This window comes from Peromyscus californicus, unplaced genomic scaffold (assembly GCF_007827085.1).
Source record: "Peromyscus californicus insignis strain IS unplaced genomic scaffold, ASM782708v3 Scaffold_3__1_contigs__length_106647218, whole genome shotgun sequence".
In the NCBI taxonomy this organism is placed as follows: domain Eukaryota; kingdom Metazoa; phylum Chordata; class Mammalia; order Rodentia; family Cricetidae; genus Peromyscus; species Peromyscus californicus.
The window spans coordinates 23586047-23601481 of record NW_026294551.1 but is presented as its reverse complement, the minus strand read 5'-3'; positions in this window follow the sequence as shown (position 1 = coordinate 23601481).

Below are 15435 nucleotides of genomic sequence, written 5' to 3'. Positions count from 1 at the left end.
ACTGGGCACCTTATCTATTTCTTAACTATTTAATACAACACTTAGTGTATTCTTTGTGCTCAACCAAAAGGCATCTAGAGTTAAACTGAAACATATTTCTATGGATTTGACCTCAAATAGGTGCCACTTAGAGCTCATGAAAGACTAGGGAGGAAGTGGGCAGAGGAGGGAAACTCAGTGAGGCGTATTTCCATGCATGGTCACTGGCCCCTGCTTCCAAAGGTCAGCATCAGTTTCGGCTAACGAGCAAAGTTTACAGAGACTCTGAAGAACTGTCCAGGCTTGAGTGAGGTGAGGGACCACAGCCTGGCCTTCAAGGAGCCTCCAGACAGAGAGGCAGATCACCCATTTCCTGGATCTGAGAGATTGAGGGAGGATGGGAGCTAGTACTCACTTATTTACCTATGGTCGGCCAGACCCCAGATCACGTCATTTAATCTCACGTCAGTGATGTGATGTGCATTCTGAGATGAGGAAATACAGAGTTGGAGAAGTTAAGGACTTTCCTAAAGGAGGCTCACAGCCAGTAGCAAGGGGCTGAGAATGGAACTCCCCATCTAGGTCTTTCCCCTACACCATTGTCGAACAAGGAACCCAGTTTCACAACTGCCGACCGCCCTAAAGCCAACGACTTCTGCTGTCTCAATGCCAGTGAAACATGGAAGCTCTGCACAGCCCTAGCGTCCATACCTGTAATTCTCGTTTCTTAAGCAAATCTGCATATGTGCTTCTGATTGGTGGAGGGGAGGTCACGTGCCTGTGTTTGGACTAGGGGGTTAGGAGTTCTTGACTTCTTGGTGGGACGGAAGAATAGCAAGGGAATTCCCTCCAGAAAGGAGGCTAACTGAGGAGACGCAGGCCGGCCACAAACACAACAGATGGCTGCCACATTGTCTCCCCCTAAATGTCATGTCAAAGGAACTTAATTTATAAGCCTTAATATACTCCCTTTTGAAATTCCCACAGCTTTCTTAAAATGTGGTTTGAAGCCAATATATATATATATATATCATGACATAATTTTAAAGTATAATTTACATATAGCAAACTTCAAGTATATAGTTTTAGGGCCTCTATCTCGTCTGTCCCCCTCTCCCCTCCAATGCTTATAATTGTCTAAACACTACCAGAAGCAAGATGCAGTTACGTAACAGCTTCCTTACACCTTGCCCTTCCAAGTTCCCTTGAATTCCCTCTGAAGTCCACACCTTCCTCCACGCTCTGCCTTTGAGAACCACCCATCTGTTTTTCTATCTATAGTTTTTGGAACAAAGGCTTTTGAAGCAGAGAAGAGGGGCAGCCGTAGGGATTCTCTGTGTAAACACTAATGTACGGGGCTTGAAGCCTCTTCCTACTTGGCCCCGTCTTGGAGGTGGGAAAAGCCGATTATTGCAATAGATTGAGTTGATCAAAGGTGTAACCTATGCGAGCCTGGTGGCACAGGTCCCTACTTTGGAAAGCTGAGGCAGAGGGATTGTCAGAACTACAGAGTGCATTTAAAGCTAGCTTGGTCAAGTTAGTGAGACCCCGTCTCAAAGTAAAAACTATGAAGAAAGCGGGAATTATAGCTCAGAGGTAGAGAGCACTTGTCTAGCATGTGCAAGGCCTTGAGTTCAACGTCCAGTACTAAAATAAAAGGGGAGGTATAATTTCCTTTCAAATATTATGTTTAAGGGTTAACACAGATGTCTGCTGGGGCTCCAACTCAGGGTGTGAATTCTCATTTAAGGGAACAGGCAGAGAGAATGGGCAGTGGATACTCTACTGGGTTCAGGTTTGGTAGAGGGTAGACCCACACCTTTGAGGAAAGCTCCAGTTTTCCCCAGACAGCCCACTTTTCTGACAGGTAGAGAATGGGCCTATGGTCTGTGTCTTCCTGCTTCTTCCTGCTATGCCCCACCACACCCCAACACCATTTCTTCACTCAGATTGCCCTGAGCCCACTTCTGGCTTTCACAGGAGACAACACAGCTGTGGTGTACACTCTAGACTAAGCTGTGGCCTGAGGCTGCTGCTCATGAAAGCCATTCACAAAGCTGAGGTGCGTAGACTGCTGGGTAGAAAGAGGGGACTGACTATCTATCTATCTATCTATCTATCTATCTATCTATCTATCTATCTATCTATCATCTGTCAATCATCTATCTACCTATCATCTATCTATCTATCTATCTATCTATCATCTATCAATCATCTATCTATCTATCATCTATCTAGCTATCATCTATCTATTATCTATCATCTATCTATCTAGCTATCATCTATCTATCTACTATCTATCTATCTATCTATCTATCTATCTATCATCTATCTTCCTACTTCCAAGGAGTGTTGGTATATTCTGAATTTAAGGGCCAGAGAGATGGCTCAGTGATTAAGTGTCCTTGCTGCTTTTGCAAAGGACCGGACTTCAGTTCCCAGCACCTATGTGGTAGCTCACAGCTCTCCATAACTCTAGTTCCAGAGGACCTGATGCCCTCTTCTGATCTCCCCAGGCTCTAGGCACATATATGGTGCACATACATACACGCAAGCTAAACACTCACACACATAAGATGAAAGTATATATTTTTTTAAAGTCTGAATTTATACATGGTTCCCCAGATAATCACGAAAAAAGATTTCTGCAATTTTGGTATTTTGTAGATATTTTCAAATGCACTAGAACCCCTTTAGGCAACAGTTGATTAGACTGACAGATGAGACGACCATTGGAGACAAGTGATACGAAGGCCTGTTTGTGCTCTTGCCTGGGCCCTACAATGTTTCAGGCAGGTCTAGATGAATATGAGCCAGTCTCCCCTGAGAGAGTTAGCAAATTCCCCTTCAGTTCAGCTCACCTCTCCAGGCTTAGATCCCGCTCCCAGGCAAGGGAAAGAGGAGGAGACATTTTTAGGTTGCTTGAATCTGACCTGGGCCTTTTCTTTTGTGTTGTCTTTGATGGTTCAAAATTGCTGTCAACTTTAGAGTCACCTGAGGAGCTGGTGGGAAACACCTCTGGGTGTGTCAGCGGGTATATTTCTAGAGACGATTAACGGAGAGAGGAAGACCCACCCTGAACGTCAGCATCACTTACAGGCTGGGGTTCCTCCCCACAGCTGAGGGGAGAGAAAGGAGGAAAGTCAGCAGAGGGCTGACATTCCCCCCCTTGCTTCCCTGTCAGTCGTGAAGCAAATAGTTTGTCCTTTGCCACATGCTCCTCGCACCATGATGTTCCGCTCAGGTGCAAGGGGCCGAGTGACCTTGGGCTGAACTCTCCGAAGCCATGGGCCAAAATAAACCTTCTCCTCTTGAAGTTGTTTGGATCAGGTATTTTATCACAGCGACATGAAGACTAAGATGTCATTTCTTCGGGTCTCTCAACCACCCTGCTGGCTGGGCATCTTGTTGCCAACTGGTAGGTGAGGTAGTAGCGACTTAGCGATTTTTAATTCCTTAATTGGAGCAGCCCAGATCCCAGCTGAGCCGTGTGTAGCTGCAAGGCCAGTGGGCGTCTCCTTTGCCATCAGGGAGTTCTCACTTCATCCCCTTTCCTAACAGGATCCCTAGGGGAAAGGAGCCAGTCACTTAAATGGGAGGGGCGGGTGGGAATTAAACCAAACCTTAGAATTCCAGAGACTTCTGGGATTGGTCCTGTTTTTTTTTTTTTTTTTTTTTTTTCAAAGAAGAAAAAAGACAAAGTACAAAAGTACGAGAGATGGTTAGCTGGGGCAGAGATAATGCAAACACACGTGGGAGAAGGTGCAGATGAATTCAGGTGCATTTTAGTGAGCTAGGTTTCGGAGAAGAGGTGGGGCAGAGCTTGAATAGGGGTGGGGGCCCAGCAAATTGCCCCCTTTTTAAGTGTGTGTGTATGTGTGTGTGTGTGTACATCCATGCTTACATGCCACAGCTCAGATGTGGAGATGAGAGGACAATTTTCAGGAGTCAGGTCTTTCCTTCTGCTATGTGGTTCCTAGGAGTTGAACTCAGGTCAACAAGCTTGGAGACAATTGTCTTTACCCATGGAGTCATCTCATCAGCCCAGCTTTGGCTTTTGGGTTAGGCCCAGTTTAAATCCAAGTTTCCACAATTAGCACTTGACTTTGACCAAGGCACTAATTACACAGAACTTCAGTTTCTGTGAGAATGTAGCCCATACTAAGACTCCATCTTGGAAACACCGTAAGGTTGAAGTGAAGTCCGGCTAGGGGATACCCGGCCTGGAGCAGGTTGGTTACAACATCCATTGTCTCCCTGCTTCTTACTCTCCTTGACTGATTCACACAAGCTCATTTTGCCACTTTGTAGCAACAGCTGAGAAGTCCAAAAATAAACTTGAATTAAAATTAAGATAGGTTCAGTGTTGAGGTCCCTAACAGGCACCTCTGAGTAAATAGCAGAAGTGAAACAAAAAAAAAAAACAAAAAAAGCAATTTCATTTCTAGCATTAGAAGCAAAGATCCCCAATCGTGTAAGCCAGCCATGGTTGAGGGAGTGGGTATGACCAGAGGGAAATTTGGTATTTTTCTTCGTTGTTTTTGTTTTTGTTCTGTGATGATGTTGGGAGTGTGGGGGGGACTCTCCAGGGACATCATGCGTCACAGAGCAGGGAAGAGGGGGTGGCGAAGGCTGGCACAGGCAGGTAGGAGAATGTCATCCTGTCATTGATGTCATACGGCAGAACCGAGGAGAGGGACTAGAGGTCAAGTCATGGAAAGGGTCTGGTGACTGTCATGCCCTTCTCACCTCCTGCTCCGGGGACACAGATGGCCGAGTTCCTTAATTCAGCTTTCAATGAGCTTCTGAAGAAAAAGGTCACCTTTCGAGGACTTGTGTTACTCCTGAGAGGGCAGGGCTGCTGAGACTCCCTATGAAGGTGTGTGTGTTTGGGGACGCAGGGGACTCAGGGAAACAGAAGCCAAGGGTTTCCTCCCGTGACCACAGGCCATGAGTTGGTGACAAGCTAGTATTGTTGCTATTATCAAAGTCTTTGCCACTTCTCCTGCTCTCGTTTTTCGCTCTGTGCTCTGCAGGCTCAGCAAGATGAAGGGAATTTTCCCAGGGGTCTCTGCGGCGGGGCCTTCGACTGGCTGCTTCGTTTGTGCCGGGCTGGCACCGCTCAGCAAGGCGGGCTCGGAACTGGAGGCCTGGAGAATCCAGCTCTCTCTTGCTTCTACCCTATCTCTGATTTCTGCAACTGTTTCAAACGATCAATTAATTAGTTATCTATCAAATGGATATTACCAGTCATTATTTCTTTTAAGGAGGAGTGATTAAAACAAAAGACACTCGACTCATCAATACCATGCCATGCTTAGCATCTCGGTACAGCGGTCTCTGAAGGTGACTTTGTGTAGACTGTGACCAAGCTGTCTTGTGTCCCATTACAAAAGATCATAGAAGAGATTCATGTAACAGAAAGGGCATGTTGGGTAGACCTAAAGAAGAGCTCCCACTGTATGGAGTTGAGTGTGGAAGCCACTGGAGGTGAGAAGCGATGCCCTTCCCATCCCACTGCCCCTCCAGTCCCTTGTCAATGTCTATTCTTAACTTCTGGAGCCAGCTCAGGGGTTGCCATAGCTGTCTTTCTTTCTTCAAATCTTGTTAATGTTGAAGAATTCAGTCTCATCAGGTGGTGGTGGTGCATGCCTTTAGTCCCAGCACTTGGGAGGCAGAGGCAGGCGGATCTCTGTGAGTTTGAGGCCAGTCTGCTCTACAGAGTGAGTTCCAGGACAGCCAGGGCTGCTATACAGAGAAACCCTGTCTTGAAAAACTGAAAAGAATAAACAGGTTCAGCTTTTCTGGAGTGATTTAGTAAGTATTCAGAAGTCTTAGAATTTTGTACTGTTTTGATCTAATTCTTTTCCTTAGTGGATGGCTTTTCATAAAGATATTGGTATTATTATATACATAGCAATGATTTTTAAAAATGAGACCAAAAATTGAGGCAATATTATTGTGAACTTAGATGAATAAATTATGTTTTCTGTACATAACTGGACACCATAGAGCTATTGATGGTGGAAGAATTTTTGTTTGTTTGTTTGTTTGTTTGAAACAGAGTCTCTCTGTGTAGCCAGGGCTATCTTGGAACTCGCTCTGTAGACGAGGCTCGTCTCGAACTTAAGAGATCCACCTGCCTCTGCTTCCCAAGTGCTGAGATTAAAGGCATGCACTACCACTGCCTGGCTGGTAGAAGAATATTTGTTAATCAAATACGAATGACAAAAAACAGCCACAAAATAGTGTACGAGCTAGAGAGTTGGCTCAGTGGTTAACATGGCTTTGGTTTGAAGCTCTTAACTGCCCTAGCTCTAGCTCCAGCTCCAGTGGGGTCTGACGCCCTCTTCTGGCATCTGAAGGCAACTGTACATGACTCCCCCCCACCCCCACCCCCACAGACACACACAAATAAAAATACATATAAATCTTTAAAAAAAGATTTATTTTGGCTTTTCGAGACAGGGTTTCTCTACGTAGTTTGGGTGCCTGTCCTGGAGCTCGCTCTGTAGACCAGGCAGGCCTCGAACTCACAAAGATCCACCTGGCTCTGCCTCCCGAGGGCTGGGATTAAAGGCGTGCGCCACCACCGCCCGGCCTAAAAGAGATTTTAAAAATTCAGTTTCTTAGTCATGTTGGCTACCTTTAGACCATTCAGTAGTTGTATATGGTTAGTGGCTATGGTATTGGATGGGGCCATTAGAGATGAACCCCTCAATTTTCAGGCAGGGGGAGAAACCAGAAAGCCTCCTTGCAAGTGGATCTCCTCCTCTGGGCAGCCCCCAGGTTCATTCATTCTTGCCAGCAGAACGAATCTGCAGGGACCGGTCATCCAGCGTTAGAATGACTGTGTGCCTAGAAAGTCCCTTCTGCTTTCTCGCCTCTGTCGCCTGAGTCGTCTGCCTCAAACACGGGATGTTGATGCTGAATGTTTAACTTCAAGGATGCAACAGGTCCAAGCCTTCTCGACCTGTTCAGCCTGTCTAGCCAGTAGGCAAGCTGTTTACAGGGAATCCAAGTGCTCCGCGCAAGGGGCAGAACACGTTTTTCCACAGCTGCTGAGAAAGAGAGTGAGTCGAGGCAGCATAACAAAAAGCCACTTCAAAAACACACCAGAAGAAGTCACAGAGCTGAAACAATCACAGGTCTGAAACATCCCCTCCTCCCAAAGCCCTTGTAAAAACAAGTCACAGGGGAGCCTGGGCCCTGCTGGTTTCGAGCCCCGCGTGGTTGCTGACTTGAGAACGGGCCTGTCCCCGCGCTTCTGAGAGGAGCCAGGACTTGAGGTTGTGGGGGCTCAGAAACGTCACCTGAGTTCTGAGAATTGTGGGGCCTGGTGGGGGACAGTCCCTAGGTGCTCAGTGTCTCTGGGAAGGTGAGGGGAGAGACTGTGGGAAAGGCAGGGCCAGGATGGATGGGCACAGGTGTGGGGGCTCCTCCTGTCCAGAGAACAGCTGTGGTAAGGAAGCGGAACCCTGTCTTACCTCCCGATTCTGAGGAACCTATTGCCCCAGAAGGCGAGACATCCACAGATTTAGGATGTCAGGGGATCTAAGGGCACAAGGTCACTCATATCCACAAAATTCTTCCTCTGGGACCTAATGCCTCTCTCTCCAACCCCTTTCTCCTCTGTAGGGCAATAGAGCTCAATGAAGAGGATCCTGGAGTTGAAGGTGTTGGCTCAAGGTTGAGATTTTAGGTTACTTTGGTAGCACTCTACCAAATGAACTATCTATCCCCTGCTATATTGGGAAGGGCTAAGTTCTATTTTCTTTCTTTCTTTCTTTTTTTTTTTTTTTTTTTTTTTTTTTTTTTTTTTTTTTTGAGACAGGGTCTTATATAGCTCAGGCTAACCTCTAACTTACTGTGTAGTTGAGATGACCTCAAATTTGTGCCTTTACCTCCCAAGTGTTGGGATTATAGATATGCTCAATTAGTTTGGGTTTTGCTTTCTAGTTTGTCTTTCTTTCTCTCTTTCTTTCTTTCTTTCTTTCTTTCTTTCTTTCTTTCTTTCTTTCTTTCTTTCTTTCTTTCTTTCTTTCTTCCTCTTCCTTTCTTTCCCCTTGTTTGGAAAGAGGGTCTTCCAGTGTCAGCCCCTCAAGTGTTGAGCATACAGACGTGCACCGCCACGCCTGCTTAGACCTTTGTTTCTTGCCCTGCACAGTGCAGCCTTAGTTTAGGTGAGTTCTCAGCCCTGGCTGCATGTTGAAGTCACCTGGGAGGTTCAACAATCATCAATCATCAATCAATCAATCAATCAATCAATGATTCTCAGTGTCCTAGGATGTACCTTAGTCAACAGTAGGTTTTTGTTGTTGTTGTTTTTAAAGACAGGGTTTCTCCGTGTAGTTTTGGTGCCTGTCCTGGATCTTGCTCTGTAGACCAGGCTGGCCTTGAACTCACAGAGATCTGCCTGCCTCTGCCTCCTGAGTGCCGGGATCAAAGGCGTGCGCCACCACCGCCCGGCTCAACAGTAGTTTTTAAAACTCTTCAAATTATTCCAATGTCCAGAAAAGGAGTGTGGTCCTCCCAGAACTTCTCAAAGCCTGGTGTGTGCAGGAGTCCCCCGGCATCTTAGAAACCCCAGCTGGTCCGGCATAGCCCTCTGACAGCCTGTAGTTCTACTAAACGCAGATGATGCCCACGGCCCACACCTGGAGTAGCAGCTGTCCATGCTTATGTTCCCGTCACTGGAACTGAACCGGAAGCTGGGTGCTAAGCTCCCCAGACTCAGGTCCCCCCCATAACACCCTGTTTGTAAGGTTTGCCCTCCCTTTCTCCTTCTCACAGGCGTCTCACCCACCACTTGAATTCTCATTCGATGCGGGGTGAGTCTGAATCAGAGAGAGAACCCCAAAGGCAGAAGATGAAAGATAAAGCCAGGCTGGGCTGTGCCCTCAGGTAACGAAGAAGCCATTTGGAACTGAGAGAGCCAGAAAGATCCACAGAGCATAAAAGAACAGCTAACAAGTGATGACGTGCACCCCATCCTTCTCATCTCTTCACGTCCCTTGGCAAAGGTTGATAATGTCCCCAAGCCTGCATGTGGGAAAAGCCAGAGTTTAGAATTAGAGACTTTCCCAAAGATGACACGTATTGCCGGGCCTCAGACTCTGGTCTCAGTTGAGCATGGTGGTGCACACCTGTAATCCCAGCACGTGGGAGGTGGAGGAGGGAGAATCAAGAGTTCGAGGTTATCCTTACCTACATAGTAAGTTCAACACCAACTTGAGCTGCTACATGAGATTGTCTCGTAAAACAAATCACAACCAGCCAAACAGCACAAAAACAAACATTTGGTTTCTGTGTTGACCATGTAGGACTGGGTAGTATCTGACCTTCATTCCTGGCCATATGGGGCCCCAGACCCAGCCTTTTAGAATGTATCAAATCAGACCCATCTTTTAGAATTCAGTGGTGGCACACACCTTTAATCTCAGTACTCAGAAGGCAGAGGCAGACGGATCTTTGTGAGTTCAAGGCCAGCCTAGTCTACAGAGTGAGTTCCAGAGCTGTTACAGAGAAACCTTGTCTTGAAAAAGCCAGAAAGAAAAAAAAAAAAAAAAAAAAAGAATGTACCAAATTTTGCTGTGATGGGATGCATCCTGTAGGCATTATTTAGGCAATCTGTTTCAATCCCTCTACTGATCCTCCATGACTTCCCAGCCAGAAGAGGACAGTTTCTACCTTTGGCCTCTTGCACAGGCCTCAGGGTCTTTGCACAGAACTTGGGACCCAGGTCATACTTTCCCTCCTATCTTCGCTGGCCTGCATCTTCCTCTCCTGACATCACTTCCTTTTCTCTAGGTGGGGGTAGCTTTACTAGGAGCATGACCTCAAACAGTGCTACATGGATGCTTACCTGGGCCTGTGGCTACCAAGACAGCAGTAAATCCTAAGGCCCTCTGATACCATGGGACCCTTGTTTTGTTTTGTTGTTTTTTGAGACAGGGTTTCTCTGTGTAGTTTTGGTGACTGTCCTGGAACTCACTCTGTAGCCCAGGCTGGCCTCGAACTCACAGAGATCCGCCTGCCTCTGCCTCCCGAGTGCTGGGATCAAAGGCGTGCGCCACCGCCGCCCGGCACCAGTATTTTTTTCTATGCTGACTTCACCCAGCTTGTCTTACCTACTGATACCAGGGCTACGTGATAAAGGTGGAGGTCAGAAAGAAAAGATGGCATTGTCCCTGGGCCCTACTAGACCGTAAGTTCCTGGAGCAGGGACTTTGGCTTCTCATTCGAGTGTCCCTCAGTACGAAGGACAGAGGCGGGGATAGAGGGCTCTCCATGTTTGGCAACCGAGTGAGAGGCGGTGGCTTGAGAGCTTCTCTTGTTGCCTTGAATGATTGATAGCCGAGGTAGCCTGCCCGCATGGCCCTCAGGCAGGTCTGCCTGGTGCCGACTGTAGATCCTGCAAAGGCCTCAGAGCCCCATGGGTGTGGTACATGGGCCACCTTTCTCTTTTTACCCCATCTCCCCAGAGTTGCGGAGCCACTCAGGAAGGTGAGGTTTTCCTGCAGAGCCCGGGTGCCTTGCTGTATCGGGTGAGCTGTAGGACTGTAGACTGTCAACTCAGAGCTCCCCATCAAGGCCCCACGGTGCCATGGGAGGGCCTGGGAAGTAGTGTGGTACCTAACAAGGAGGAGCCCTCTTCCTTTTTTCCTTCTAGAGAGTGGCCATCTAGTGTAGCAGAAATTCAACAGCTGTGTTTGGGTCTCTAACCTTGGGGCCTGGCATGAAAATGATGACGGGTTTGATCCATGCTGAAGGTGGATTTTTCTCTTATCATAGCAAAATCAAACAAAGGCAAGAGACAAAATTCATGTCAAGATGTTGAGATTCTCCAATGATATTGTGTCCCGCAGCTGGACGCAGTCATGGAGAAGCGCTCAGGAACAACCTTTGTTCTTGGGTAAGGAAGTACAACTGAGCTTGTTTCTGAAGCCTAGCTCTTATCTCATGAGTCTTAAAGAAATAGGCCCGTGAGTGGTGGGACTGGCCAGTAGGAGAGGGCTCAGGCAGAGGCAGAAGTTAGAAGAGGCCTCCATGAGGCCAGCTCTGGATTCGGGGGGTGGGGTGGGGCTGCCATTAAGACTACTGTTATTGACCCAACCTGAGAGCTTTCTCTGCTAATCCATGTATATTGACTTGTCTGAAAATGCCGTCCACTCCAAGAGTGAAGGCCAGGGATGGTGGGATGTAAGCTGCCCACTGGAGTTATCATTACTTCCTTCTCTGTCAGGGTTAGGTGTTTTGCTATAAGGCTTGACCCTTAGAGCCTTACGCACCATGCTGGGACTATGCTCTACCACTCAGCCACATCCCCAGCCCTGTTTTGTTTGTTCTTTAAGATGAGGATTGCTGTGTCTCAGGCTGGCCCTGAACTTACAATGTAGCACAGACCCGTCTTGAACTTGAGATCCTAATGCTTCAGCCTCCTCAATGCTGGAATTGCAGGTATTTATTATTACACCCGGAAATTAGATATAAATGACGGTGGCCCCGGGTGACGTCCTACAACACATTCTTCTGTAACTCTATTTCTAGCCATGAAAGTTGAGACCACATGATACCTGTAATTTGCTTAAACCCTCATAGACATTAGTGGTAGGACGGAGGGCTTTCCCCTGTAAGCCCCCGATAGAACCTTACATCATAGTTTTACGTGCCAGCCTGCCTCCCTTAGGTGAGAACTTCTGGTTGAGCAGTTTCCTCTTCTCTGTCTAACTCTCAGCTTCCCAGCCCAGCGACTGGCACATACTGGGGACTTTTGAGGGGAGAGGGGAAGAACACTGGATGCCTGAATCCAGTCTGAGATCCTTCACTGTGAACAGCGCTGAGTGAGGCTCATCCTCTGCACTCAACAGACTTAGAGCTGACCTTACTTTTCTGGGCCAGCCCAGCCTGCTGCGTCCTGGAGCAATGCCCGCTTGCTCTGCACAGTTGTTGGCCCTTCTTTATGTGGGGAGGGGCCAGCGTGGGGTAACAGCTCTAAGTGTGAGCTATGGATATGTAAGCCTGGGCTTCTGTCTCAGCTCCATTCTTTATTCTTTTTTTTTTTTTGAGACAGGGTTTCTCTGTGTAGCCCTTGCTATCCTGGAATTTGCTCTGTAGACCAGGCTGGCCTTGAACTCACAGAGATCCACCTGCCTCTGCCTGCTTCCCGAGTGCTGGGATTAAAGACGTGCACCACCACCTCCTGGCTGCTCCATTCTTTTCTAGCTACGTGAACCCGGGCGACTCCTCTGGCCTCAATTTCTTTATTTATGAAATGGGCCTGGCAATCCTAACCTCCTCAGATGCTCACTGTAGAGATGGGGACAAGGAATGTATGCAATTTGGGGTGTTGCTGGGCACTCATACATTCTAGTTACAGCTACCACTCAATGTTTGGTACCCTACCTTCTGTGAGAATGCTTACCTCACCTGTTAACCGGAGAGCGGGGGAGGGGAAGATGTACGCTTGGTGGTCTGCTATGACAACCAAAACAGAGGCTACATAGGAAAATGCTTTATAAACTGTTAAGGTTTGAGTGTGAAGTGTGGCTGCCTCTAAGATCACTCAGTGGGGAAGAGGTGGCACCTTCCTGGAACCACACCCTCCCCCAATGCACACATGCCTGCATGCCACTCTCACACCCACATGTGAACATATGTAGGTATGCACATGTGTGTGCACATACACGTGCACACAGGCAAGCTTACCCACAAACACATGCCCCTATGAGCATATGCACACGCATGCACACAGACACCACCAACACGAGCACCTGTGTCAGGAAACAGTTGAGTGGTTTAACCCCCAACTAGTGCCCTAGGAAAGCCCCACTGTCCGTAATTCAACAGCCTGTTCCTGAGCCCTCCTGGCTCCCTGGGCAAGCAGGGGTGGGAAAGAAAAATCTGAACTCAGCCTTAAGGAGCTTAGCAGGGAGAGGGGTAAATGGAAGTCATTCTAAAAACTAACACTAAAATGGCAGGAACCTGAGACTGGGAAGAAGGGACGTTTGGGGGTTGGTTGGGGGCAGTTCCTGGAAGGGTTAGTATCCGAGCTGGTCTTTGGAAGGCAGGGAGTGGCTTTGCTCAGGCGCTATAACAAAGGGCCACAGGCTTGGGTCTCCGACAGTAAAGGCTTCAGAGTTCCGCTGGCCCAAAATCCAAGGTCGAGGTGTTGGGAGTGCTGTCCGATTGGAAGGCTTCTGTTCTTGGCTGTGTGTTCGTGTCTCTGTACATGGCTCATGTTGTCTGGGGCCCCATTTCCTTTTCTTTTTAAAATCCTCATTTGTTTATTTAAAGTTTGTGTTATGTATGTGTGTGCCATGTGTTTGAGGGTGCCTGCAAAGTCAAAGAGGGCATTGGATCCCTTGGAATTGGAGTCACAGGTGGTTGGGAACCTCCTAACCTGGATGCTTGGTCCTGAACTTGAGTCCTCCATTAGGGCAGTATGCACGCTTGACTAATGATTTCTGTTTTCTCTTCCATGAGGACACTAGTCACATGGTGTCAGGACCATGCACTTGAACCCATTCTGCCTTTGTTACTTCCTTAAAGGTCTGGCCTCCAAAGGCAGCCACAGTTAGAGAATTAGGACTTCAACATATAAATGTGAGGAGGAGGGCCGCACAGTCTGGCCTGTAAAGGCAGGATGTTTTCATTTGGCATTGGTTTAATGGCAAAAAGTTATTGTAGGATGTTAGAAGGTGAGCAGAAACCACACAGAGATGACCATTTCTAGCCAGTCTCAATATATCTTTAAGACGAGTCTGTGCTTTGAGGTACCTGCTGACTGGCCTGTGGCCTGACATTTTCACGTAACAAATGCATCTGGAACTTTCCTCCTTCCATATTCTTCTACAACGTCATTTTTTTTTTTTTTGGTTTTTTTTGAGACAGGGTTTCTCTGTGTAGCTTTGCGCCTTTTCCTGGAACTCACTTGGTAGCCCAGGCTGGCCTCGAACTCACAGAGATCCACCTGCCTCTGCCTCCCGAGTGCTGGGATCAAAGGCGTGCGCCACCACCGCCCGGCTACAACGTCATTTTTAATGACTGCACAGTAGCCTATTATGAAGGTGTATCTAACCAATGGATGGCGGGGGGGCTTTTTTGCTTTTTTTTTTTTTTTTTTTAAGATGATGGGGTTTTGATTGGCTGAGATGAGAAGGGTGGTTGGCAGTGGATGAGAGGGAAAGATACAACCTCTAGGGTACCATCGTGGTTATATGCTGTCTTAGTTACTTTTCTATTGCTGTGACAAAATGCCATGACCATGACAGCTTATACAAGAAAGCATTCACTTTGGAGTTCACAGTCCCCGAGGACAGTAGAGACCATGATCATCATGATGGGAAGCATGGCTATAGGCAGGCAGGCATGGTGCTAGAGCAGTAGCTGAGAGCTTACATGTTCAAATAACAACCATGAAGCAGAGAGAGAGAGAAAGTAAGAGAGAGAGAGAGAGAGAGAGAGAGAGAGAGAGAGAGAGAGAGAGAGATACAAAGAGACAGAGAGAGAGAAAAACAGAGACAGAGAGAGAGGGCAAGCTAACTGGGAATGGCATGGGTTTTTGAAACTTCAAAGCCCACCCCCAGTGATACACCTCCTCTACCAAGACCACACCTCCTAATCCTTCCCAAACAGTTCCACCAACTGTGGACCAAATATTTCAAGTATAGGAATATAGGAACCAGTAGAGGCCATTCTCATTCAAACCACCACACATGCCAGTAAATGGGGACCAATCAACTGAGTTCTCAGAATCAGGCAGATCACACTTATAAGTACGTGAGTTAGGGGAGGGTGAAGGGAAGTAGGCTGTGGAGGCTCCTGCTTCTGAGAAGTCCTGAGATGTCCCAAGAATCAGCTGCTTTCATACTTTATGTCTGACTAACTAGACTCTCAGCTAGATCTTGTAAAGTCACTGACATTCCAAACGTGACACTAGAGAGTGAGGCTGAACTTGATGAATATATCATAGCTTCAACAGCAACGCTGCTGCTGCTGCTGGTGGTGGTGGTGGTGGTGGTGGTGTGTGTGTGCATGTGTGTGCACATGTGTGTGGAGGCCAGGGGTCACATTGTGTGCCAGTCTTCAGGTGCTTTGGTTCACCTTGTTGTTGAGACAGGCTCTCTCACCCATAAAGCTAGGCTGCCTGGCTAGTGAGCTCCAGAGATCTGGGCAGGCACACACCACTGTGTGCCTGTGACTTTTTGTTCATGGGTTCTGGGGATCAAACTCAGATACTTGTGCTCGACAGGCAAGCACTTCTCCAACTGAGCCATCCCCCACCCTCGGCATGCTGCCGTCTGTCATACTGCCATCATACTAGATGCTTTCTGTGACCAGTCGTTACTGCTTTTCCATCTGCACTGCCTGCTCATTCTCCACCACTCATCCTGGGTAAGCCTTTGGTAAGCACAATGAAAGAGATGGGGAATGCCACAATGGTCACTACAGGGG